The 27,566-nt window shown below is 40.9% G+C and overlaps 1 pseudogene; it reads left to right on the top strand.

Annotated features, from left to right (window-relative positions):
• LOC145002782 (uncharacterized) lies at positions 1 to 25,407 on the top strand (annotated as a pseudogene).
• The last annotated feature ends 2,159 nt before the right edge of the window (positions 25,408 to 27,566 follow it).

The following is a 27,566-nucleotide window of genomic DNA, read 5'->3' as shown; positions in this document are numbered from 1 at the left end:
ATGTCTCCAACGAATGAGAATCTTGAATTTGTCGGACTAGAAGCATATCTCTCGAGTTTTTCTGAATCTGCCTCACTCTTTTGGGACGTGGTGGATAAGGATAACAATGGTCATTTTTGTGACACCAATTCCTTTTACGACATGGAACCTGTCTATGACACGGAAGATGAAGGCGAGTTCATTGAAGAAGTTTATGTTGAAAATAATATTTCTTTTTCAAAATTCTTAATTAAGGAAACATGTCATGATAATATCTACGAAGAGTTTTCAGGTTTTTATATTCTTTACAACCATGATCTACTTTCAATGGCTACTCAAGAAATCAAAATCAAGGAAGCTAACAAGTCTACCAAAAACATATATGATCAAGACTATTCCCCGTTTGGTACGTTTTTGTTCGTTTTAAACTTTGGAAATCGTTTGCCATTTGGAAACCGTGGGCAAGAGGAATTAGAGATGAAGACTTGAGAATAAAGACGAAGACTCGAGGACAAGTCTTTTTTAAGAGGGGGAGAATGATGTGTGCTTTAATAAGGATGACCCAACCCTTATCTTTTCTAAAGTTCCATGATTTGGTGTCAAGAAAGGCTTCATGAAAATAATCATAACTAGCTTAAATGAGTTGAAGAATCTTCATAATCGGCTTATTAATTGCTGCCATAATGGATCTTTAATATTTCAATAATGGGTCATTAATTAGTTTAATAATGAGACTTTAATAGTTATTTAATTGCTTTAGACTTTTGATATTTTCGAGAGTTATGTTATTAGCACTATAAATAGAGTTCATACTTGTACTTGAAAATCAGTTATCTTTTGAAGAAGAATAAGAACTTTGTTCATCCCTTTCTTGAATTATTGCTTATAATTCATATTTGTATCATTGTTTGGGACGTGATCTCATTCGTGATTTTTGAATTCAATTCAATAGGTCTTGGATTGTTTTCACCGATTTTCAAGTTATAGGTCTAACTTGATCATCATACTATTCTTTGTTACTTTTTCGTGTTATTCCCTTGCAAACCGTTCCAAATATAACCAAAAACAGCCCCATTTGCATTGTTTCTTCTCTATTTGTTATCATTTCGCTGCAATCAGAAACACTCCAAAATAAAACCTCCCATACACGTATCAAAGATGCCTCCAAGAAAGAGACCCAGCTCGAAGACCAACAACAACCCTCCTCCAACACCACCTTCTCTTCAAATCGACTTGGCAACCCTTCAGTCAGTTTTAATTGTAGCATTCTCAGCAGCCATGTCGCAAACGAACCCCGGTAGTTAGGGAGGTGGTCCCCAACCTCAAAACCAGGAAAGTAGCCAGGGACACCGAAAGGAGTGTTCCTATAAAGACTTTATGAACGCGAAACCCACATTCTTCGATGGCACACGAGGTGTCATTGCTCTAACTCGGTGGTTAGAGAAGAACAAATCTATCTTCTAGATCTGTGCTTGTTCAGAATCCGACAAGGTGAAGTTTGCCGCCTGCACTCTCACCAACAAAGCCCTGACTTGGTGGAACGGCCGAGTCAAATCTTTAACTCTACCTGTAGCCAATGCTATGGGTTGGGAAGTTATGAAGGAACTTCTACACGCAGAGTATTGCCCTCGGGGTGAAATTCAGAAGCTGGAGCATGAACTCTGGAACTTGAAGATGAAAGGTTCCGATATTGCCGCCTACACATCCAGATTTGATGACTTAGCGCTTCTTTGTCCAGGGATGGTTACCCTAGAAAGTAAGAAGATTGAGAGGTTTATCTGTGGATTAACCCAGCCAACGAAAGGGAACGTTATAGCTGCGAAGCCAGATACATACGACAGCACCAAATGCCTAGCGCAAATCTTGGTCGACCATAGTGAGGACGTAGAGGAAGCAGCCACCCCTCCTGAACCGACAGAAAGAAGTGGTGAGAAAAGAAAGTTTTTGGAGGCGGGGGAGAAATGTCAGCCTTCACAGGAGTTCTCGAAGAGACAACAAATGGTGGCAGTCCATGCTGCCACTACCCTTGCTGTCGTACCTGTCATTGGTTCCTCAGCGCAAGCACCTATCACTGGATATGCCGGTGTTCTCCCATGGTGTAACCAGTGCAGTTACCACCACTATATCCCCGGTTCCTGTCGTGTAAAATTTTGCAAAAATTGTGGCCAAGACGGTCACCTTGCGCGGAGTTGCAGAACACCAACAAATCAAGCTTCCACAGCGGGCATCAGTCAGGTCTGTTATGGTTGCGGAAGGGTCGAACATTATAAGAGAAACTGCCCCAATGCAACAACAACTGGCAACACTGGAAGAGTCTTAGCTATAGGACAAGGTGAGACAGCCACCTATCCCACAGTTGCCTCAGGTAGACATGAGTTTAAAAACCCTTCCAATCGACCTTTGGAGCTTAGATATGGCTTAATGGCTTAATGGACCGGACATAGAACTCCTTGAACTTAATTTTTGGAGAGTAAACATGAGTTTAATGCCCAAGAACAAGCTTGGGCCGTAAACTCCATATCATGGAGAGTAAACACATATTAAAGGGGGTTTTAAGCCCTTAAACCCTTCCAAAACACCAACAAGGCTTAGATACGACTTGTAGAATTATGGAATTGGCCTTGGAACACCTTGAACATAAATTTAGAGGAGTAAACTTGAGTTTACTACCCAAGAACATACTTGGGCCATAAACTCATTGTTCTTGGAGAGTAAACTCCTCTAAATGTGTTAAAATGCCACTTTAACACACCTAAAGCCTTGGGATAAATTCTAGAAGTTTTTACAAACAAGTGTTGGACCTTAAAACATATTATTTTCCCCATCTAAGGAGTTTACGGCCATGAGGGTGTTCATGGGCTGTAAACTCCTAAACACATGCCAAAAGCCCCTTAAAAAATCATACAAGGCTTGGGAAAAATCATTAGAATCACATGTGATTGTTTAAGGACCAAAACATTAAGGATTTGAAGTGAGGGGAGTTTACGACCGTAAAGTCCATGTTTACAGCCGTAAACTCCAATAAATGGTTCATATGTGTGTTATAATCCATTCCAAAGCCAAAAACCCAAGTCTAGCAATTATTCCCGAGTGTTATGAAGCCATTGTGCACCCATGAGTTCACGGCCGTGAACTCATATGGATGAGGTGTTTAGGGCTTTGGTGTTGGGCGAGTACGCTGGGCGTACAAGGAGTACGCTGCGCGTACTCGCGCGCTTCATTTAAACGCATCCTCCCTCGGGTATGCTGGGCATACCCAAGGTTACGCTGGGTGTAACTGGTCCAGACCCAAAAAACGTAATTTTCGTGGTTGTCTATAAAAGGAATGAGATGGCTTGGTTCCTCAGCCACCATCCCTCAGAAAGAAACCCTAAGAGAGTGTTCATTCGATCCTAGCTTATTTGTGAGTGTTCTAAGCTTGGTGGTGTCATTTCAAGGTAGCAAAGGAGAAGAGGAGTCCATTGTGGAGGCTAGAAGTTGGTGTTCAAGTGTAGATCCGTGTTTAGCAAAGGTTGGAGCTTCATTCTAAGGTAAAAAGTTCGAATCTTGACTTGTAGTTCTTGTGGTATGCTTTATGCACCATTTTCTAGGGTTTTGGTCCTAAAGGTGGATACTTTATGAGCAAGTAGTCTCCATTAGCTTAGATCCATCATATTTCTGGTCCATTTGAGTTGTAGATTCATAAAAATGTAATCTTGGACATGAATGATTAGCCATGCAAGAGATCTAGATCTTTTGAGTTGAAATGGAAAGGTGTTAAGGAGTGTAGGAGCCTTTACAGCCACAACAAGGCTTAAAGGTTTCAACTTTATGAGTAAGGAGGCTTAAAGGAAGCCGGATCTAGAAGTTGAAGAAGTGACTTAACCGATAAAGACCAGAAATGAAGAGTGGCTAGATGTACGCCCCGCGTACATCAGTAAAATGGTTTTGAAAAGTAAGGAGGCGATGTAAGCCCCGCGTACATCAATCTATACGCCCCGCGTACTAAAAATGTTGACTTTTGTTGACTTTTAGGGTTTTGGTCAACATGTGGACTTTGAGTTAAGGAAGGGTAAAATGGTCTTTTACCCCTCTGAGGAATGTTAATAAGGGGTAAAGTCTAGTTGTGGAAGTCTGTATTAATTAAAATGATATTCGTTATGATTAGGCGAGGTTGAGTCTTCGTTTGGGATTCAGAGATAGCGAGCACGTGAGTTTCTAGACTTTCCACGAGGTGAGTTTTCTTACTATATTGTACCCGGAAGGGTTTTATTGTGTGACGATGTCGAATATGTTATGAGTGAATACATTGTATATAATAAATTAATTGTTTGTATGTGCTATGTATTCTATGCTTGATATGGCCGGAAGCCATTATGTTATGGTCCGGAAGGCATATATGTTATGGGTCGGAAGGCGTTGCGATGTGGACTGTAAGGTTGACACGGGTAGAACCGGAAGGTTTACCGAGTCGTGACGGAAGTCCCTTGAGACACATGGACCGGAAGGTCAGGGCCTGGAAAGGCATATGTGCGTAAGTAGTATTTTGGGGAACTCACTAAGCATTTATGCTTACAGTTGTTGTGTTATGTGTTTCAGGTACTAGCGAGGACCGTGGGAAGGCGCCGCCGTGATCTGTACACACTGACGAAGGAACTGTTTTATGATCTTGGGATGTATTTTGTTACAATGACATTTGTTTCACATGTGATTTCAGAATACTAAATGATGGTTTATGTTGTTTGAAAAATAAAAAACTTGTTTTGAAAATTCACGTTCTTACAAGTTGGTATCAGAGCCTAGGTTTGAGGGATTCGGATGCACCTTCGGGCGTAACTGAACTCAAACCGAGGAATTGAGGAAAATTTTCAATTAATAAAAGCATAAAGAGTTTATAAGAGATTTTGTAATAACCAAAGGAGAAGCAGTGCGTATGGTCAGCCAGCACCCGAACGGTAAAATCCCCAAAATCCCTTACAATATGTGTTATGAGATATGTTATGATATGTTATGCATGCTATAGTAGACTAGGTATTCATATTAGGATTAGAGTGACCTGATTTGTGATTCCTTAGTCTAGGGGAACCTGCTGCTATGAGATACTTTGAGAGCGAGTAGGTAGTCAGTGCATAGCAAGAATAGAGTACTCGTGATCCGGGGTCCAGGGAGGAGGACTTGGGGTGAATGCTGATGCGGTGTAGTCGGTAGTATTGGGCGCGTACTGCTGAAGACACCGAGTCAGTAGGCAACCCAAGTAAGAATCCTTTGGGTATCGGAGGCCGAGTAGGGTTGCGTTATCAAGTGCGAGTATCCTCGATTGAGTCTCTGATATTTTTATGTTGTATTTCAGAGGCATTATGGTTGGGCTGTGACAACCCGATATTTTGAGACGATAAAATGTAACGCCAGTCAAATTTAAGCCAAAACTTAACAGTTAAATTTAAGCCAAAACATAACTTTCCTAAAATAGTTTAAGGGTTTGTAACACTTCAAAAGTACCATATATAGGAGTTTACGGCCTAGGAACATACCCTTGGCCGTAAACTCATAAAACCTTGTTAAATGATGCCTTAAACCACCCCAAAGGCTTGGATAAATTCCTATAATCACATGTGATTGTTCATAGCATCAAAAACTAATTTTTCTTACTCATATTGGAGTTTACGGCCAGAGAGTATGTATCTGGGCCGTAAACTCATATAAAGGTGTTATTTGAAGCCTAAAACTGATACCAAACCTTAGAAAATTAGTTAGAATCACATGTGATTGCTCCTTATGCCTTAAAACAATTTCTCTTGACCATGGGTAGTTTACGGCCGTAAACTCCAAGGTGGTGGCCGTAAACTCCCTTCTTTGTGGTATAATTACATTTAATTCATTCCAAGGCATTTTAGAAATCCATTCCAACAATCCCCATGTCCATTTAAGCCATTAAACACTCAAAACCACACCAACATTAGTTTACGGCCGTAAACTCATGTGTGAGTGTGTTATGTGGCTGTAAACTCTTTAAAATGCTTACTCTTGGGGAGTAAACTCAAGTCCCAAGTCCCTAGTGCCAATACACGTCCGAAGATGTCACCCGGGTCACTCCAAACGCTCGTTTTGAGGTGTTTAACCTCGTTGGAGTATAATGTTCCATATGATTAGTGAATGTATCCCTAATTGAACAAGTTGACCGTTAAGAACCGATATCCTCTTTCACGAATAGATGACCTCTTCGATCAACTCCAGGGAGCCAGCTACTTTTCAAAGATAGACCTTCGGTCAGGGTACCATCAGTTACGAGTCCAGGAGAATGATGTTTCCACAATAGCTTTTAGGACTCGGTATGGACACTACGAGTTCGTAGTGATGCCCTTCGGTCTAACCAATGCACCAGCTGTGTTCATGGACCTGATGAACCGGGTGTGCCGTCCCTTCTTAGACAAGTTCATCATCGTGTTCATTGATGACATCCTCGTCTACTCCCGAAGCGAAGAAGACCATAAGCAACACTTGAGGTTAGTGTTAGAGACCCTTAGATCCGAAAAACTATACGCGAAATTTTCCAAGTGTGAATTCTGGATACAGAAGGTAACTTTCCTCGGTCACGTAGTAAGCGAGGAGGGTATTCACGTAGATCCTTCCAAGATTAAAGCGATAGAGAATTGGTCGGCACCGAAGACACCCACAAAAATTCGTCAATTCTTGGGTCTCGCCGGCTACTATCGGAGATTCATTCAGAACTTTTCCAAAATCGCCAAACCTTTAACCACTCTAACGCAGAAAGGTGTACCCTTTTGTTGGAGTGATAAACAAGAAACTGCATTCCAAACGTTGAAGAGAGCCTTATGCAGCGCGCCTGTTCTGTCTCTGCCCGAAGGGACAGAGGACTTCGTTGTTTACTACGATGCGTCTAATCAAGGTTTAGGTTGTGTGCTTATGCAAAGAGGAAAGGTGATTGCCTATGCCTCAAGACAGCTGAAAGCACACGAGGTCAACTATACCACACACAACTTGGAACTAGGAGCCGTAGTCTTTGCATTGAAAATTTGGAGACATTATCTCTACGGAACCAAGTGCACGATCTTCATTGATCACAAGAGCCTGCAGCACATCTTTGTTCGGAAAGACTTAAACATGAGGCTACGGTGATGGGTAGAACTACTAAATGATTATGAGTGTGAAATCCGTTACCACCCCGGCAAGGCCAATGTGGTAGCAGATGCCCTTAGCCGAAAGGATAGTGCAGGTCACAAAGTGAAGAACCAGACGATGACCATCTATTCCAACCTACCCATGCAAATCCGAGAAGCCCAGTTAGGAGCCCTCAAACCCGAGAACATGTCAAGCGAAGCCTTGAGAGGAATGGTACAGAAACTTGAGATCAGAGGTGACGGAGTTCACTGTTTCATGGATCGAATCTGAATTCCCAAGTCCGGAGGATTCAGGGAAATAGTCATGGAGGAAGCACACAGAACCAAATACTCTGTTCACCCAGGTTCGGACAAGATGTACCTGGATCTCAAGAAGCAATACTGGTGGCCAAACGTGAAAGCTGAGATAGCTACCTTCGTGGGCAAGTGTCTGACTTGCACCAAAGTCAAAGTTGAACATCAGAAACCCTCAGGTCTGCTCCAACAACCCGATATCCCCGAGTGGAAATGGGAGATGATTACCATGGACTTCATCACCAAACTGCCCAAGTGTTCTAGTGGGTACAATACCATTTGGGTAATTGTCGATCGTTTAACAAAATCCGCTCACTTCATTCCGATCAAAGAATCATACAAGATGGAAAGACTCGCGTGAATCTACATCCAGGAGGTAGTACGTCTACACGGTGTACCTGTATCCATTATCTCTGATCGAGATAGCAGATTTACCTCCAGATTCTGGCAATCTCTTCAGAAAGCCCTCGGAACCAAACTAGATATGAGCACATCGTATCATCCTCAGACTGATGGACAGAGTGAGAGAACAATCCAAACCCTGGAGGACATGCTTAGGGCATGTGTCACTAACTTTGGAAAGTCGTGGGACACACATCTATCTTTGATCGAATTCTCATACAACAACAGTTACCACACCAGCATTAGGGCTGCTCCGTTTGAGGCCCTATACGGTCGTAAGTGAAGATCCCCTCTGTGCTGGGCCGAGGTGGGGGATACACAGTTAGCCAGGAGTCGAGTCCCCCGACAGTGCTCTCACTGGTCCTGAAATCATCCGCGAAACCACCAAAAAGATCATTCAAATCCGTAACCGACTGAAAGCCTCATGTGATCGCCAAAAGAGTTACGCTGATAATCGTCGGAAACCACTAGAATTCCAGGTTGGAGACCGAGTACTGTTGAAGGTCTCACCCGGGAAAGGCACTGTATGTTTTGGTAAACGTGGGAAACTTAATCCAAGGTACATTGGACCCTTCGAGATCCTTTCTAGGATCGGTCCAGTTGCCTATAAACTTCGTTTACCTCACGAACTCAGTAACATTCATCCTGTCTTCCATGTCTCAAACCTCAAAAAGTGCCTATCCGATAAAACCCTAACGATTCCCATAGACGAGATCGAGATCAATGAAAACCTCAACTTTATGGAGGAACCGATCGAAATCATAGATCGAGAAGTCAAACGTACAAAGCAAAGTCGCATCCCGTTAGTGAAGGTTCGCTGGAATGCCAAGCGGGGACCAGAATTCACTTAGGAACGGGAAGATTCAATGAAACAGAAATATCCACAACTCTTTCCAGATCCATTATTTGTATCTTGTCTTGTGTTTTAAACTTTGAATTTCGGGACGAAATTCCCTTTAACGGGGGGATAATGTAACAACCCGAAATTTCCGTATCATCTCTTGTAACTCTTTCGTAGTACAATTCACGCAACCAATCGTCGTTTCCAAATTCGAATTCCGATCTTCTGTTTAATTAAGTCATTAGCCGGTACGTATTTAAAATGACTTAATGGTTGTCTTAATACATTTAGAAATCATTTTAACACCCAACTTTAGTGATCGGAATATTTCTAGAAATTACCGTATCGGGTTACGGCAACTCAATCGGGTATGACCAAAAGCCTCGTCTAACGCCGGTATCGCGTAGAATTCCACCGTGTCCAAAACTTAGACACTATATAATGTGTCTTAAGCCTCCATTTGAAGCCTTTGGCCATTTCTCATAAAACTCTCCCAACCTCTCTCCTCATCCATAATCAAAGGTCAAAAACAAAGATTTAAAGGCTTCCAATCAAAGAGGTAACACCCCTAACTTGTTATTCAACCACTTTAGCCTTCAAATTTATGTTTAAACTTAGTTTTGGGACCAAGAACATGAGTTTACGGCCAAGGATCATGCTTGGGACGTAAACTCCTCAAAAGGGGGGGTTTTGAGCCAAATTACCCTTCCAAATCATAGTTGGGACTTAGATATGACCTTAAGGCTTGCTAATTGGGACTTGAAACACATCAAACATGAATTATATGGGACAAACAAGAGTTTACGGCCAAGACTCCTTCTTGGGCTGTAAACTCCTCTAAAATGGGGATTAAGTGCCTTTAAACATGTCCAAATGCCTTCAAACTCAACCAATGGCCTTGTGGTAAATTCTAGATGCATCTAAAAATAGTTTAAGGGTTTGTAACACTTCAAAAGTACCATATATAGGAGTTTACGGCTTAGGAACATACCCTTGGCCGTAAACTCATAAAACCTTGTTAAATGATGCCTTAAACCACCCCAAAGGCTTGGATAAATTCCTAGAATCACATGTGATTGTTCATAGCATCAAAAACTAATTTTTCTTACTCATATTGGAGTTTACGGCTAGAGAGTATGTATCTGGGCCGTAAACTCATATAAAGGTGTTATTTGAAGCCTAAAATTGATACCAAACCTTAGAAAATTAGTTAGAATCACATGTGATTGCTCCTTAGGCCTTAAAACAATTTCTCTTCACCATGGGTAGTTTACGGCCGTAAACTCCAAGGTGGTGGCCGTAAACTCCCTTCTTTGTGGTATAATTACATTTAATTCATTCCAAGGCATTTTAGAAATCCATTCCAACAATCCCCATGTCCATTTAAGCCATTAAACACTCAAAACCACACCAACAGGAGTTTACGGCCGTAAACTCATGTGTGAGTGTGTTATGTGGCTGTAAAATCTTAAAAAATTTTAGTCTTGGGGAGTAAACTCAAGTCCCAAGTCCCTAGTGCCAATACACGTCCGAAGATGTCACCCGGGTCACTCCAAACGCTCGTTTTGAGGTGTTTAACCTCGTTGGAGTATAATGTTCCATATGATTAGTGAATGTATCCCTAATTGAATATATATGGACATTATTTGACTTTACATAGGGACATCGCGAGTAATCAAACCCCGAACCAACATCTAGTATCCAAAACCGACGCATTTCCGAGTCCGGTGAGTTCATACCCCTACCCTTTTTCACTGTTTTCATTGTTTTCAGGGGGAACACAAGCAAAGTACAAGGGAATTCTTGTACTCAAAACATGTTTTCAAGTGTGTGTTTCATATTCCATATGCTTATATTACTGATTACCACAACTGATAACCATTTGAACATGCAGATCACGTAACATATATTTGTGAAATAGGTCTTTAAACTATTATGTTTTACATATATTTCACAAATGGTTTTCCACATGTACACTGTTTTGTCCTCGGTAACACTCCACACATATACACGAGTGGAGGACTATCATATTATTACTAGTAAATTTGTTAATCCTATATGATTAGAGACACGTCCTCGGCGAACACTCCACAGAAATACGTGAGTGGAGGACTACACCCGTAACCAGAATCTCTGGTATTTAGAGAGCATGACTTGAGTGTATAGATCTATACGGGGCTGACTACCCCACACCTGGCTGCTAGCTACAGTCGAACCGAAATGGTTCAAGGGTGACGAAATTCATAAGTATGTGGACTACTTATTGCCATAGGTTTTAGTCTATCGTATGGTTATGGAACTCGCATTTAGGATAAATAAGATTTACTTATAGTAATAATGAATCACTGTATACATTTTTTACATCTTTTACATTTTCACGTATGGTAATTAACATTCAGGAAAGTATGGCACTTTCCTGGGGGAAAACATGGAATCTAACCACGTTTACATCTTTTACATCTTTTACATCGTTCACAATCAAAACCAACAAGCAGGAAAGCATGGGGCTTTCCTGGGTAACACTTACATAACTAGAAAGAGTAACAAACTGGATAACATTACATCTTTTACAATTGGTAATATACAATAAGGAAAGTATGGGACTTTCCTGGGAATACATGATAAGTAAACAGAACAGTTTAACAAGTCGGATAACCAAACTATACATTATCACATGAACAGACATGTTTTCAGTGTACAAACTTACTATACTTTACATTTGTGAAACAACAACCAACTTTTAAGAAAATATGGGATTTTCTTGGTATACATAACATTTCAGAAACAGAAAGGAAACTTGAAACATTTTCACAAACAAAAACCGCTTATGAACTCACCAACTTTATGCTGATTTTTAAACCGCTTGTGTTCTCAGGTCAGCGTTAGAACAGGTACCCGAAGATCTCTTTTTGGTTAGAAGACGGAGTACATGAAGACCCGTTTCATTTTGTTTATATATACTATGTATCACAACTGTATAAACTTTACTTTTGAAACAACTGTAAAACTTTTCTTATGTAATGTAATGGTTGTTTTACTTTACTTACTATGTGCATTGGATTTGATACTCAACGTGGAGTCAACCCCGGAAATGTTTCTGCCTTCGGTTTTCAGGGTGTGACAGATTGGTATCAGAGCCCTTGTTTATAGTGAATGAAGTATACCAAACCTTACATGGTATAAAACTATAAACACTAAAGGGCCTAAGTGCTCTGAATTAAAAGTATCTTCAAACTACAAGTATTTTCAAAAGAATACAAGTATACCGAACCGTCGTCATCCATAACCACAAATAGAACAGAACATAAGTAATTGGGTGTTGTGTACTATGGTTAAACCTGGGCAGTTATGTAGTCGTGTCTAGGGTCAATATAGCCTGGCCAACTATATTCATTCGAGACACGGCCAACATGTGCTTGGGAGTGACTGTGGTATGCGGCATGCCTAAAACTTACCCTAATATTCCAAACATCGAACCATTGTTGTAATCAATTCATGAAATGCTATGGGAGTATTTCTCGATCCCAAACCTCTGTAGAAATCCTTATTCAAGTGGCTTTCTGTGATTATTCTTAGCGATAAATTATCTGTTTCGATAACTCTTTCCTGTTTTATCGCTTATTCGGAACATATAACTGCCATATATATCGATTCAATGTAGAGGCCTTACCATCCTCTCTTTCTTGATCTTATTAGATCAAGATGCCTCCTCGAAAGAGACCCAGCTTAAAGAACAACAACAATCCTTCTTCGCCGCCACCTCCTCCCCAATTTGACTTAGCGTCACTCCAGACGGTCATGACAGCTGCAATGGTGGCAGCCATGTCACAAATGAACCATGGTGGTTCAGGAGGTGGTCCCCAATCTCAAAACCACGAAGTTAGCCAGGGACACCAAAGAGGGGGTTCCTACAAGGATTTCATGAACGCGAAACCAACATCCTTCAATGGCGCTGGAGGTGTCATTTCCTTATCCCGATGGTTCGAGAAAATCGAGTCCATCTTTGAAATTTGTGCTTGTGCGGAGTCTGATAAGGTCAAGTTCGCGGCCTGTACCTTCGTTGATAAGGCCCTGACTTGGTGGAATGGCCGAGTCAAATCTCTGACCTTACCCGTAGCCAATGCCATGGGCTGGGAAGCCATGAAAGAACTCCTTATTGCCGAGTACTGCCCCCGTGGTGAAATGCAGAAACTAGAGCACGAGCTCTGGAACCTGAAGATGAAAGGTTCCGACATTACTGCATACACTTCCCGATTCGATGATCTCGCACTTCTCTGCCCGGGATTAGTCACTCTTGAAAACAAAAAGATCGAAAGGTTCATTTGGGGGTTATCTCAACCGACAAAGAGTCATGTTTTGGCTGCTCGCCCGGGTACCTATGATAGTGCCAAGACTTTAGCTCAAACCCTGATTGATCACAATGATGAAGTTAAGGAAATCACTACCACTTCTGAGCCGACTCAAAGGAGTGGCGAAAAGAGAAAATTCTGGAAGAAGAAGAAGGGTCAATCTTCTCAAGGATCTTCCAAGAAAGAGCAGACAGTAGCAGTTCATGCTGCTACTACCCCTGTTGCTGTTGCTTCTGTTGTGGGATCCACAGCTCCAACTCCTACCAGTAAATATGCTGGTAATCTTCCTCTGTGTGACAAGTGTAAATACCATCATCATCCTGGTCCCTGCCGAGAACTATCCTATACCAACTGTGGTAAGAAAGGGCACACAGTTCGATTCTGCAAAACTCCTACCCAATCGGCCAACCAATCATCTGAAGCAAGTGTTAGTCAAGCCTGCTACAACTGTGGAGAAGTTGGGCACTTTAAAAGGAACTGTCCGAAGAAGTCAACTACTGATAACACTGGAAGGTTTCTAACCATGGGACGGGAGGAAGCAATCGCTGATCCCACTGTTGTTTCGGGTACATTCCTTCTCGACAACTCATATGCTAGTATTCTTTTCGATTCGGGTGCTGAAAGGAGTTTTGTTAGTCATGCATTCAAACATAATCTAAAACGCAATCCCCAACCACTAACTGAAACATTTACCGCCGAGATGGCTAACGGTGAGAAAGAAAGCGCTAACGACGTATTCATAGGTTGTACGCTTACCCTAAATGATCACTCATTTCCTATAGATCTCATGCCCCTTTCCATTAAGATCTTTGATGTTATCATTGGCATGGATTGGCTGAGTCCCAATCATGCTGATATCTTTTGTTACAAAAAAGCCATCCGTCTCAATCTTCTTTCGGATCAAACTCTCGTAATCTATGGCGATAAGCCCAGTTCCAATCTTCATATCATTTCCTGCATCAAAGCTCGAAAACTCCTACGAAAGGAGTGCATTGCATTCTTAGCCCATGTGATCAACGAGAAACAAGAAGTTAGAGACCTTGCGAGCATCCCCGAAGTCTGTAACTTTCCAGATGTGTTTCCCGAAGAGCTTCCAGGAATTCCTCCCGAACGTTAGGTCGAGTTTCGTATTGACCTAATTCCTGGAGCTACCCCCATAGCATAGTCTTCGTATCGATTAGCTCCAGCAGAAATGCAGGAGTTATCCAGTCAACTCAACGAGTTGCTCAGTAAAGGATTCATTAGACCGAGTTCCTCACCCTGGGGAGCTCCGGTACTGTTTGTCAAGAAGAAAGATGGATCCTTTCGGATGTGTATCGACTACCGTGAGTTGAACAAGTTGACCGTTAAGAACCGATATCCTCTTCCACGAATAGATGACCTTTTCGATCAACTCCAGGGAGCCAGCTACTTTTCAAAGATAGACCTTCGGTCAGGGTACCATCAGTTACAAGTCCAGGAGAATGATGTTTCCACAACAACTTTTAGGACTCGGTATGGACACTATGAGTTCGTAGTGATGCCCTTCGGTCTAACCAATGCACCGGCTGTGTTCATGGACCTGATGAACCAGGTGTGCCGTCCCTTCTTAGACAACTTCGTCATCGTGATCATTGACGACATCCTCGTCTACTCCCGAAGCGAAGAAGACCATAAGCAACACTTGAGGTTAGTGTTGGAGACCCTTAGATCCGAAAAACTATACGCGAAATTTTCCAAGTGTGAATTCTGGATACATAAGGTAACTTTCCTCGGTCACGTATTAAGCGAGAAGGGTATTCACCTAGATCCTTCCAAGATTAAAGCGATAGAGAATTATTCGGCACCGAAGACACCCACAGAAATTCGTTAATTCTTGGGTCTCGCCGAATACTATCGAAGATTCATTCAGAACTTTTCCAAAATCGCCAAACCTTTAACCACTCTAACACAGAAAGGTGTACCCTTTTGTTGGAGTGATAAACAAGAAACCGCATTCCAAACATTAAAGAAAGCCTTATGCAGCGCGCCTGTTCTGTCTCTGCCCGAAGGGACAGAGGATTTCGTTGTCTTCTGCGATGCGTCTAATCAAGGTTTAGGCTGTGTGCTTATGCAAAGAGGAAAGGTGATTGCCTATGCCTCAAGACAGCTGAAAGCACACGAGGTCAACTATACCACACACAACTTGGAACTAGGAGCCGTAGTCTTTGCATTGAAAATTTGGAGAGATTATCTCTACGGAACCAAGTGCACGATCTTCACTGATCACAAGAGCATGCAGCACATCTTTGTTTAGAAAGACTTAAACATGAGGCAACGGCGATGGGTAGAACTACTCAATGATTATGAGTGTGAAATCCGTTACCACCCCGGCAAGGCCAATGTGGTAGCAGATGCCCTTAGCCGAAAGGATAGTGCAGGTCACAAAGTGAAGAACCAGACGATGACCATCCATTCCAACCTACCCATGCAAATCCGAGAAGCCCAGTTAGGAGCCCTCAAACCCGAGAACATGGCAAGCGAAGCCTTGAGAGGAATGGTACAGAAACTTGAGATCAGAGGTGACGGAGTTCACTGTTTCATGGATCGAATCTGAATTCCCAAGTCCGGAGGATTCAGGGAAATAGTCGTGGAGGAAGCACACAGAACCAAATACTCTGTTCACCCAGGTTCGGACAAGATGTACCTGGATATCAAGAAGCAATACTGGTGGCCAAACATGAAAGCTGAGATAGCTACATTCGTGGGCAAGTGTCTGACTTGCACCAAAGTTAAAGTTGAACATTAGAAACCCTCAGGTATGCTCCAACAGCCCGATATCCCCGAGTGGAAATGGGAGATGATTACCATGGACTTCATCACCAAACTGCCCAAGTGTTCTAGTGGGTACGATACCATTTGGGTAATTGTCGATCGTTTAACAAAATCCGCTCACTTCATTCCGATCAAAGAATCATACAAGATGGAAAGACTTGCGCGAATCTACATCCAGGAGGTAGTACGTCTACACGGTGTACCTGTATCCATTATCTCTGATCGAGATAGCAGATTTACCTCTAGATTCTGGCAATGTCTTAAGAAAGCCCTCGGAACCAAACTAGATATGAGCACGGCGTATCATCCTCAAACTGATGGACAGAGTGAGAGAACAATCCAAACCCTGGAGGACATGCTTAGGGCATGTGTCATTGACTTTGGAAAGTCGTGGGACACACATCTATCTTTGATCGAATTCTCATACAACAACAGTTACCACACCAGCATTAGGGCTGCTCCGTTTGAGGCCCTATACGGTCGTAAGTGCAGATCCCCTCTGTGCTGGACCAAGGTGGGGGATACACAGTTAGCCAGGAGTCGAGTCCCCGACAGTGCTCTCACTAGTCCTGAAATCATCCGCGAAACCACCAAAAAGATCATTCAAATTCGTAACCGACTGAAAGCCTCACGTGATCGCCAAAAGAGTTATGCTGATAATCGTCGGAAACCACTAGAATTCCAGGTTGGAGACCAAAAACTGTTGAAGGTCTCGCCCTGGAAAGGCACTGTACGTTTTGGTAAACCTGGGAAACTTAATCCAAGCTACATTGGACCCTTTGAGATCCTTTCTAGGATCGGTCCAGTTGCGTATAAACTTCGTTTACCTCACGAACTTAGTAACATTCATCCTGTCTTCCATGTCTCAAACCTCAAAAAGTGCCTATCCGATAAAACCCTAACGATTCCCATAGATGAGATCGAGATCAATGAAAACCTCAACTTTGTGGAGGAACCGATCGAAATCATAGATCGAGAAGTCAAGCGTACAAAGCAAAGTCGCATCCCGTTAGTGAAGGTTCGCTGGAATGCCAAGCGGGGACCAGAATTCACTTGGGAACGGGAAGATTCAATGAAACAGAAATATCCACAACTCTTTCCAGATCCATTATTTGTATCTTGTCTTGTGTTTTAAACTTTGAATTTCGGGACGAAATTCCCTTTAACGGGGGGATAATGTAACAACCCAAAATTTCCGTATCATCTCTTGTAACTCTTTCGTAGTACAATTCACGCAACCAATCGTCGTTTCCAAATTCGAATTCCGATCTTCTGTTTAATTAAGTCATTAGCCGGTACGTATTTAAAATGACTTAATGGCTGTCTTAATACATTTAGAAATCATTTTAACACCCAACTTTAGTGATCGGAATATTTCTAGAAATTACCGTATCGAGTTACGGCAACTCAATCGGGTACGACCAAAAGCCTCGTCTAACGCCAGTATCGGGTAGAATTCCATCGTGTCCAAAACTTAGACACTATATAATGTGTCTTAAGCCTCCATTTGAAGCCTTTGGCCATTTCTCATAAAACTCTCCCAACCTCTCTCCTCATCCATAATCAAAGGTCCAAAACAAAGATTTAAGGCTTCCAATCAAAGAGGTAACACCCCTAACTTGTTATTCAACCACTTTAGCCTTCAAATTTATGTTTAAACTTAGTTTTGGGACCAAGAACATGAGTTTACGGCCAAGGATCATGCTTGGGACGTAAACTCCTCAAAAGGGGGTTTTTGAGCCAAATTACCCTTCCAAATCATAGTTGGGACTTAGATATGACCTTAAGGCTTGCTAATTGGGACTTGAAACACATCAAACATGAATTATATGGGACAAACAAGAGTTTACGGCCAAGACTCCTTCTTGGGCCGTAAACTCCTCTAAAATGGGGATTAAGTGCCTTTAAACATGTCCAAATGCCTTGAAACTCAACCAATGGCCTTGTGGTAAATTCTAGATGCATCTAAAAATAGTTTAAGGGTTTGTAACACTTCAAAAGTACCATATATAGGAGTTTACGGCCTTGGAACATACCCTTGGCCGTAAACTCATAAAACCTTGTTAAATGATGCCTTAAACCACCCCAAAGGCTTGGATAAATTCCTAGAATCACATGTGATTGTTCATAGCATCAAAAACTAATTTTTCTTACTCATATTGGAGTTTACGGCCAGAGAGTATGTATCTGGGCCGTAAACTCATATAAAGGTGTTATTTGAAGCCTAAAATTGATACCAAACCTTAGAAAATTAGTTAGAATCACATGTGATTGCTCCTTAGGCCTTAAAACAATTTCTCTTCACCATGGGTAGTTTACGGCCGTAAACTCCAAGGTGGTGGCCGTAAGCTCCCTTCTTTGTGGTATAATTACATTTAATTCATTCCAAGGCATTTTAGAAATCCATTCCAACAATCCCCATGTCCATTTAAGCCATTAAACACTCAAAACCACACCCACATGAGTTTACGGCCGTAAACTCATGTGTGAGTGTGTTATGTGGCTGTAAACTCTTAAAAAATTTTAGTCTTGGGGAGTAAACTCAAGTCCCAAGTCCCTAGTGCCAATACACGTCCGAAGATGTCACCCGGGTCACTCCAAACGCTCGTTTTGAGGTGTTTAACCTCGTTGGAGTATAATGTTCCATATGATTAGTGAATGTATCCCTAATTGAATATATATATATATGGACATTATTTGACTTTACATAGGGACATCGCGAGTAATCAAACCCCGAACCAACGTCTAGTATCCAAAACCGACGCATTTCCGAGTCCGGTGAGTTCATACCCCTACCCTTTTTCACTGTTTTCATTGTTTTCAGGGGGAACACAAGCAAAGTACAAGGGAATTCTTGTACTCAAAACATGTTTTCAAATGTGTGTTTCATATTCCATATGCTTATATTACTGATTACCACAACTTATAACCATTTGAACATGCAGATCACGTCACATATATTTGTGAAATAGGTCTTTAAACTCTTATGTTTTACATATATTTCACAAATGGTTTTCCACATTTTATCAGTTAAAAGCATGACATTAGACATTTGAATATAACACATGTACACTGTTTTGTCCTCGGTAACACTCCACACATATACGCGAGTGGAGGACTATCATATTATTACTAGTAAATTTGTTAATCCTGTATGATTGGAGACACGTCCTCGGCGAACACTCTACATAAATACGCGAGTGGAGGACTACACCCGTAACCAAAATCTCTGGTATTTAGAGAGCGTGACTTGAGTGTATAGATCTATACGGGGCTGACTACCCCACACCTGGCTGCTAGCTACAGCCGAACCGAAATGGTTCAAGGGTGACGAAAGTCATAAGTATGTGGACTACTTATTGCCACATGTGGACTACTTATTGCCATAGGTTTTTGTCAATCGTATGGTTATGGAACTCGCAATTAGGATAACAAAGATTTACTTATAGTAATAATGAATCACTGTATACATTTTTTTCATCTTTTACATTTTCACGTATGGTAATTAACATTCAGGAAAGTATGGGACTTTCCTGGGGGAAAACATGGAATCTAACCACATTTACATCTTTTACATCTTTTACATCGTTCACATTGAAAACCAACAAGCAGGAAAGGATGGGGCTTTCCTGGGTAACACTTACATAAATAGAAAGAGTAACAAACTGGATAACATTACATCTTTTACATGGAATGATTAAGCCTCATTCATGTTGTTATCTTGGTTTCGAGAGGGTCGCCTGTCTATATCTTTTCCCCGACCTAACTCTCATGATCTTCGGCATCGAACCTTCGTATTGTTTCATGCTTTAAAACTCAAAAGTTTTCCTGATACAAATTACCACACATCCCTCGTTTCTGTGATCATTGAGAAACGGGAAATTAGCAGCTCTTTCTTCTAAATGTCTTTCCCGAAGGATTTCCAGGGATTTCATTCGAACGTCTAAAGTTTAGTCCTACCTCAGACCTTTCGAGATCTTCGTAGAAATCGATTCTGCAACCTTTAGATTTCGGATGCTTTTAGAGCTTGTTAACATCTATCCAGTACATCACGTCTTGAACCCATAGAAACATCTACCCAATGAGACCCTAGTGATTCCTTTGAGGAAACCGAAGTCGTCCAGGGTTGGAACTTCCATGAGAAAACCGATTGATATCATAAATTGAGAGAGAGTCAAGGTACGAAACAAAGACACGTACCGATAGTGAGAATTCACTAGAACGCCTAGTAGAGACCTGATTCCACTTGAGAAAGTGAAGATCCGAGGTAACAAATCCATTCGTGTCTCATTTCGAATTCATGATCTATATCTTATTCTTTGAATTTCGGGAAGAAATTCCCTCTATCGGGGGGATAATGTAACAACCCGAAGTTGTTCATCGCCAAAACCCGTTCTACCCGAAAAATTCGCCGTTATCAAATTCGTTCCGTTTTCACTTTGGGTTAAATTATTTCAACTTATATGTTTATTATAATTTAATGAGTGTCTAAACAACTTAGGAACTCAAGTAATTAACCCAAAATATTTATTTCATAAGTTTTAAAAACGTCCCCGCCGGGTGACGGAAACTTAATCGGGTGCGACCTAAAGCTTCGTCTAAGGCTGGTATCGGGTAGAATTCCATCGTGTCCAAGTTTTAGGACCTATATAAACTTCTTTAAGCACTCATTTGAAGATTTTTCTTCCTCTCTCTACTCTCTCTCTAACCTCTCTCCTAAATCCAAGTTTAAGGGTCCAAAACTTAAATTTAAGGCTTCAAATCTCTAAGGTACTTTCCCTAGCTTGTTATGTAACCTTCTTAGCCTTCAAATTCGAGTTCAAAGCATGGATTAAGACATCATTCATGAGTTTACGGCCCTGGAACCCTCTTAGGCCGTAAACTCATATATAATGGGTTTTGGAGCACAAAAACCCTTCCTAAACACAATTGGACCTTGGATATGGCTAGATGGCTTCATGGAATGGACATATAACATTTAAAACATGGATTTTGAGGCATTTGAAGGAGTTTATGGCCAAGGCACATGCTTGGGCCGTAAACTCATGTATAAGGGGTTTTCATGACCTTAAACCCTTCCAAATCACTAATATGGCTTAGATATGAATTATAGAATATTGGTATTAGCATTTGGACACTTGAAACATAATTTTTGAGGGATTATTGTGAGTTTACAGCCAAGGCTTGTGCCTTGGCTGTAAACTCCATGAAACATGGTGCAAATTCATTTCTAAGGTGTTAGAAAGCCATCCAACACCACCAAAAGCCTTGGAATAAATCATAGGACCAACCAAAAATAGTTTAAGGGCCTTAAACACATCAAAACCCTTTCATTTAAGAGTTTACGGCCATAGCATGTGTTCCATGGCCGTAAACTCCAAAAAGTGTGTCATAATGTGTCCCAAATTCATTTCAAGGCTTTAAGGGAATTTTAGAAGTCCTTTAAAACAAGTTTTTGGCTTTAAAACACATGGAATCACTCTCTAAGAGAGTTTACGGCCATGAGAGGGGTCTCATTGGCCGTAAACTCCAAAAACCCCTTCAAAACTTCAAGCAAATGCATGTAAGGCCTTGAAACAATTTTAGCAATCACATGTGATTAGTTTGGAATCCAAAAACACAACTTTTCATGGGTTTATAGGAGTTTACTGATCCATGCATGGATCATGAAAGCCCAAAATGTGATGGATTAGTGATTACTAGTGGGCTAGAAGGTGGTTTGGGCTCAATGGTTGGGTTGTGCATGGTAACCCACAAATTGAATTAAGGTTGCATGAAGACTATGGCAACATTTTTAAGGCTTCATAAGTGCTAATAACATTACTATTTGCTTCATAAAGCCTCCTAGCCGTTTTTGACACTCTTTGGTGGATTAGGGTTACACTTTAATGCTTATGATGACTCCTTAATGCTTCTTATGGCTCCTTAAGCAAGCATAGCCGTTTTTTTTTCATTCACAAGTCTCATGGACGTTTTTTTTGTGTTCTTTCAAGAGTTACCTTAATTTCTATTTACTAGTTTTAATGAATAATTGGTTGGTTGGCTTGTAACCACCAAATTTGTAATAAAGGCTTCATATAAAGCCAAATTATGCGTGGAAAAAGTAATGCACGAATTTTAATCAAAGAACCATTATTTTCACTTTGAATTATTGTTATAGTTCTCAAATTATCTTGTTGGGACGTGTTCTTGACTTGATACGAACTCAATCCAATAGGTCTTGGATTGTTTTCATCGGTATACAACTTAATAGGTCTTGAGCTGTTACTATACTAATCTATCTATTTCTTTCCATTCACATATCATTTGTGGTTGCTATTCTCTCTTAATTTACCTAAACACTACCATACTCACTAAATCAAGCCCATACACGCATCATAAGTGGTATCAGAGCGCAGAATGGATTTTGATGATCCAGAGTTCCTGCAAAATCTTTGAGAAGCATTAAGAAACATCCAAGAAGGTGGAAATCGAAGGCAACCCCGCCGTGGTGAACATAGGGTTGTGGAAGAATTCAAGGTGTCTGAATTGCCTGAATTTGTTGGTGGAACTGATCCTGAACGCTACTTGGAGTGGGAAAGGAAGATTGAAAGAATGTTTGAGTACAAAGAAGTGGATGACGAAAAAAGCTGCAAGTATGCCATTCTCAAGCTAAGTGGTGGTGCTTCATTGTGGTTTGAAGGGCTTAAGGCCAAGAGAACCCGTGAAGGCAAAGAAAAAATTTGTTCTTGGCTTTCTCTAAAACGAAAGCTAAGAAAGAGATATGTTCCTTCTACTCATAGAATGGCCACTTACAAGAAGATTGCTGATTTGAGGCAAGGAAAAATGAGTGTTGGAGAATACATTGATGAATTTGAGAAGTTGTCCTTGATGGGGGATATTGAAGAAATTGAAGAACAAAAAATGACTCGTTTTCTAAAAGGGTTGAACTACAACATTGCCAATGTTGTGGAGTTATATCCTTATGCTGATTTTGGAACTCTTTGTGGTTTGTGTTTGAAGTTGGAGGGGCAAACCAAAGCACGTTATGGTGGGAGTTCAAGTTCAAGTCTCGAAAGTCCCAAGTCAAAGTCGTGGTCCAAGCCCGAGTCTAGCAATAGACAAAATTCTGTTTCTACTCCTTCTGGTTCTAGTAGTGTTCCCGTTGCTCCTAAACTTACTAGTGGTACCAAAGAAACTAGTTTGGTGAAAATTAGATGTTTCAAGTGTCAAGGTTTTGGTCATTACCAAAATTCTTGTCCAAACAAAAGGGTGGTGACTTTAAGGGAGGCCATTGAATGTCGTGAAGAGTTGGAGGAAGAAGAGAGGTTGACGGGTATTTTTTATGATACACAACAAGATAAGGAAGAAGAGGAGGAGGTAGAGTATGAAGCATCGGTGTATGATACAGTTTTGGTGCTTAGAACCCTTAAAACTCAAGGGGTTCAAACCATGGCTGATGTGGATCAACGAGACCAATTGTTTCACACCAAATGTTTGGTTAGAGACAAGTGGTGTAGTTTGATTATTGATGGTGGAAGTTGTACTAATGAAATGGTGACCAAATTGGGTTTGTCTACAACAAACCACCCAAAACCATATGTTCTTCATTGGTTGGATGATGGAAGCAAAATAAAGGTGACAAAACAGGTTAGAGTTGGTCTAACGATGGGGTCTTATGAAGATGAAGTGTTGTGTGATGTTATTCCTATGGATGCATGTCATATTTTGTTGGGGCGTCCTTGGCAATTTGATAGGGACGTGTTACATAGAGGGAGGAGCAATGAATATGAGTTGAAACACAATAATAAAAAAATTATGTTAAAACCCATGTCCCCAACGGCCATAAGGTCCATGATTTCTAAACAAGTAAAAAAACCTAATCTTTCTATGTTTGCTAGTGAAAGGGAGGTGGAGCAAGTTCTTGACAAAGGTGATGTTATTTACATGCTTGTGGCCAAAGAGCATGCAAAGGTGGAGAAGATGGTGCATGGAGAAAACACTATTGCTGATTTGCTTTTGGAGTTTCAAGATGTGTTTCCAAGCGAATTACCACCGGGTTTGCCTCCAATCCGCGGTATCGAACACCAAATTGACCTTATTCCGGGTGCTCCTTTGCCTAATAAAGCTGCCTATAGATGTAATCCGGAGGTGACAAAAGAGTTGCAAAAACAAATTGATGAACTCATGAAAATGGGTTATGTTCGTGAAAGCCTAAGTCCTTGTGCTGTTCCAGTTTTGTTGGTTCCAAAAAAAGATGGTTCTTGGAGGATGTGTGTTGATAGTAGGGCTGTTAATAACATCACCATAAAATACCGATTTCCTATTCCTAGAGTTGATGATTTGTTGGACGAGTTGCATGGTTCTATTGTGTTCTCAAAAATTGATTTGAGAAGTGGTTACCATCGAATTCGTATGCGTGAAGGGGATGAATGGAAAACAGCCTTTAAAACTAAACATGGCTTGTATGAATGGACCGTGATGCCTTTCGGTCTAACTAACGCACCTAGCACTTTCATGCGACTAATGAATGAAGTGCTAAAATCTTTTTTCGGGCAGGTTTGTGGTTGTGTACCTTGATGATATCTTGGTATATAGTAAGAGCTTGGAGGATCATTTGGTGCACTTAAAACAGGTTTTCGAGATGCTTAGAGCTCAAAAACTCTATGGAAAGCAAGAAAAATGTTCGTTTTTAGTGGAAGAAGTGGCATTTTTGGGTTTTGTGGTTTCAAAAAATGGCGTGTCCGTAGACCCATCCAAAACTGAAGCAATCAAGTCATGGCCTATTCCTACTAACATTTCTGAAGTTAGATCATTTCATGGTCTTGCTTCTTTCTATAGAAGATTTGTTCGTGATTTTAGCACCATTGCAAGTCCCATGACAGGTTGTTTGAAGAAATGAGTCTTTGCATGGGGAGAAGAAGCTCAAAAGGTGTTTGAGAAACTCAAGGCATTATTGTGTGATGCTCCTATTTTGGCTCTTCCAGATTTTTCTCAACCATTTGAAGTGGAGTGTGATGCAAGTGGAGTTGGTATTGGGGCTATTTTGATCCAATCCAAACGTCCTATTGCTTATTTTTCTGAAAAGTTGGGTGGTGCTCGTTTGAATTATTGCACTTATGATAAGGAGTTTTATGCTATTGTTCGTGCTTTAGATCATTGGAGTCATTATTTGCGTGCAAATCATTTTATTTTGCATTCTAATCATGAATCCTTGAAGTACATCAATAGGCAACAAAAGTTGAGCACAAGACATGCAAAGTGGGTGGAGTTCTTGCAATCCTTTCATTTTTCATGCAAATACAAGGATGGCAAAAGCAATGTGGTGGCTGATGCACTCTCGAGGCGTTACTCATTATTGGTGACTTTGGATGTTCGTTGCTTGGGATTTGAAACTCTAAAGGACCATTATCAATCTGATATGGACTTTGGAGATATGTTTTTGAAATGTGTAGGTGGTCCTAATGGTGAATTTGTGATTCAAGATGGCTTTCTATTCAAAGGCAATCACCTTTGTGTCCCAAAACATGCAATACGGGAGTTGTTGATTCGTGAAGCTCATGGCGGTGGTTTGCTGGTCATTTTGGCATTACCAAAACTTTGCAGGTGCTTAAAGAACATTTCTTTTGGCCGAAGATGTTGGGGGATGTAACCAACATAGTGGGAAAGTGTGTTACATGTCATATGGCGAAAACAACTTTCAAGCATGGTGTTTACACTCCTTTGCCGGTTCCTATTCGTCCTTGGGAAGATGTGTCCATGGATTTCATTATGGCTTTGCCTAGAACTCAAAGGGGGAAGGATTCCATTATGGTGGTGGTGGATAGGTTTTCAAAAATGGCTCACTTTGTGCCATGTCATAAAACCAATGATGCATCTAATGTGGCTGATTTGTATTTTAAAGAGGTGGTTCGTTTGCATGGTATTCCTAAAACAATTGTTTCTGATAGGGATTCCAAATTTCTAAGTTACTTTTGGAACACTTTATGGAGGAAAGTGGGTACTAAGTTACTTTTTAGTACATCCCATCATCCACAAACGGATGGGAAAACGGAGGTTACTAATAGAACTTTGGGTGCTTTGTTGAGAGGGTTGGTTAGCAAAACTCAAAAAGATTGGGACATCAAACTTGCACATGCTGAATTTGCCTATAATCGTTCTCCTACTTATGCTACAGGTCACTCTCCTTTTGAGATGGTGTATGGTGTGAATCCTTACATGCCTTTGGATTTGATTCCAATGCCAAAGGATGAATTGGTTCACAAGGATGCTAATGACAAGTTGAAGGCCATGATGAAACTACACCAACAAGTTCGTGAGAAGATTGAAGTTGTGAATGAGTTGTACAAACAGAAGTCAAACAAGCATAGGAAACCACGTGTCTTTCAAGATGGTGACTTGGTGTGGGTGCATATGAGGAAAGAACGTTTTCCTAACAAAAGGAAAAACAAGTTAATGCCAAGAGCCGAAGGTCCTTATAAAGTGGTGTCGCGTGTCAATGATAATGCTTACAAGGTAGATTTACGAGGAGACCATGGAGTGCATGCTACCTTTAATGTGGGAGATCTTTCACCTTATCTTGATGATGATGGACTTGATGAATTGAGGTCAATTCCTTTCAAAGGGGGAGGGGATGATCCATGCATGGATCATGAAAGCCCAAAATGTGATGGATTAGTGATTACTAGTGGGCTAGAAGGTGGTTTGGGCTCAATGGTTGGGTTGTGCATGGTAACCCACAATTGAATTAAGGTTGCATGAAGACTAGGGCAACATTTTTAAGGCTTCATAAGTGCTAAAAACGTTACTATTTGCTTCATAAAGCCTCCTAGCCGTTTTTGACACTCTTTGGTGGATTAGGGTTACACTTTAATGCTTATGATGACTCCTTAATGCTTCTTATGGCTCCTTAAGCAAGCATAGCCGTTTTTTTTTCATTCACAAGTCTCATGGACGTTTTTTTTGTGTTCTTTCAAGAGTTACCTTAATTTCTATTTAGTAGTTTTAATGAATAATTGGTTGGTTGGCTTGTAACCACCAAATTTGTAATAAAGGCTTCATATAAAGCCAAATTATGCATGGAAAAAGTAATGCACGAATTTTAATCAAAGAACCATTATTTTCACTTTGAATTATTGTTATAGTTCTCAAATTATCTTGTTGGGACGTGTTCTTGACTTGATACGAACTCAATCCAATAGGTCTTGGATTGTTTTCATCGGTATACAACTTAATAGGTCTTGAGTTGTTACTATACTAATCTATCTATTTCTTTCCATTCACATATCATTTGTGGTTGCTATTCTCTCTTAATTTACCTAAACACTACCCTACTCACTAAATCAAGCCCATACACGCATCATTTATGGCCATGAGACGATGCTAGGCCGTAAACTCCCTAAAATGTGTCATTTTGGTGTTTAAAATTTATTCCAAACCCTTAAACCAAATCTTGAAATTGTCCCCTAAGTGTTTGAAGTCCAATTGCACCATAAACCACCCACCATGAGTTTACGGCCGTAAACTCATGGGGAATGGGTGTTTAGGCCATAAACACCATTTAGAAGTTTACTCTTGGGGAGTAAACTCATTTCCTAAGTCCCTCGCATCATTACATGTCCTTAAACGCCACCCGGGTCCCTCCAAACACTTGTATCGGAGTGTTTTCGCGACTAGAAGCAATTGTCCCTATCAAATAATCAATCCAGGTCCTAATTAGATACAAATGTGTATCTTTACATTATACTTAGGAACCTCGTGTGTTTACAAGCCCCGGATCAACTCTCAGCATCCAAACCGTCACATATCTCG

The sequence above is a fragment of the Lactuca saligna genome, chromosome 6, assembly GCF_052625555.1.
Source record: "Lactuca saligna cultivar CGN05327 chromosome 6, ASM5262555v1, whole genome shotgun sequence".
Taxonomy (NCBI): Eukaryota; Viridiplantae; Streptophyta; class Magnoliopsida; order Asterales; family Asteraceae; genus Lactuca; species Lactuca saligna.
This window is presented reverse-complemented; position numbering and strand designations above follow the sequence as displayed.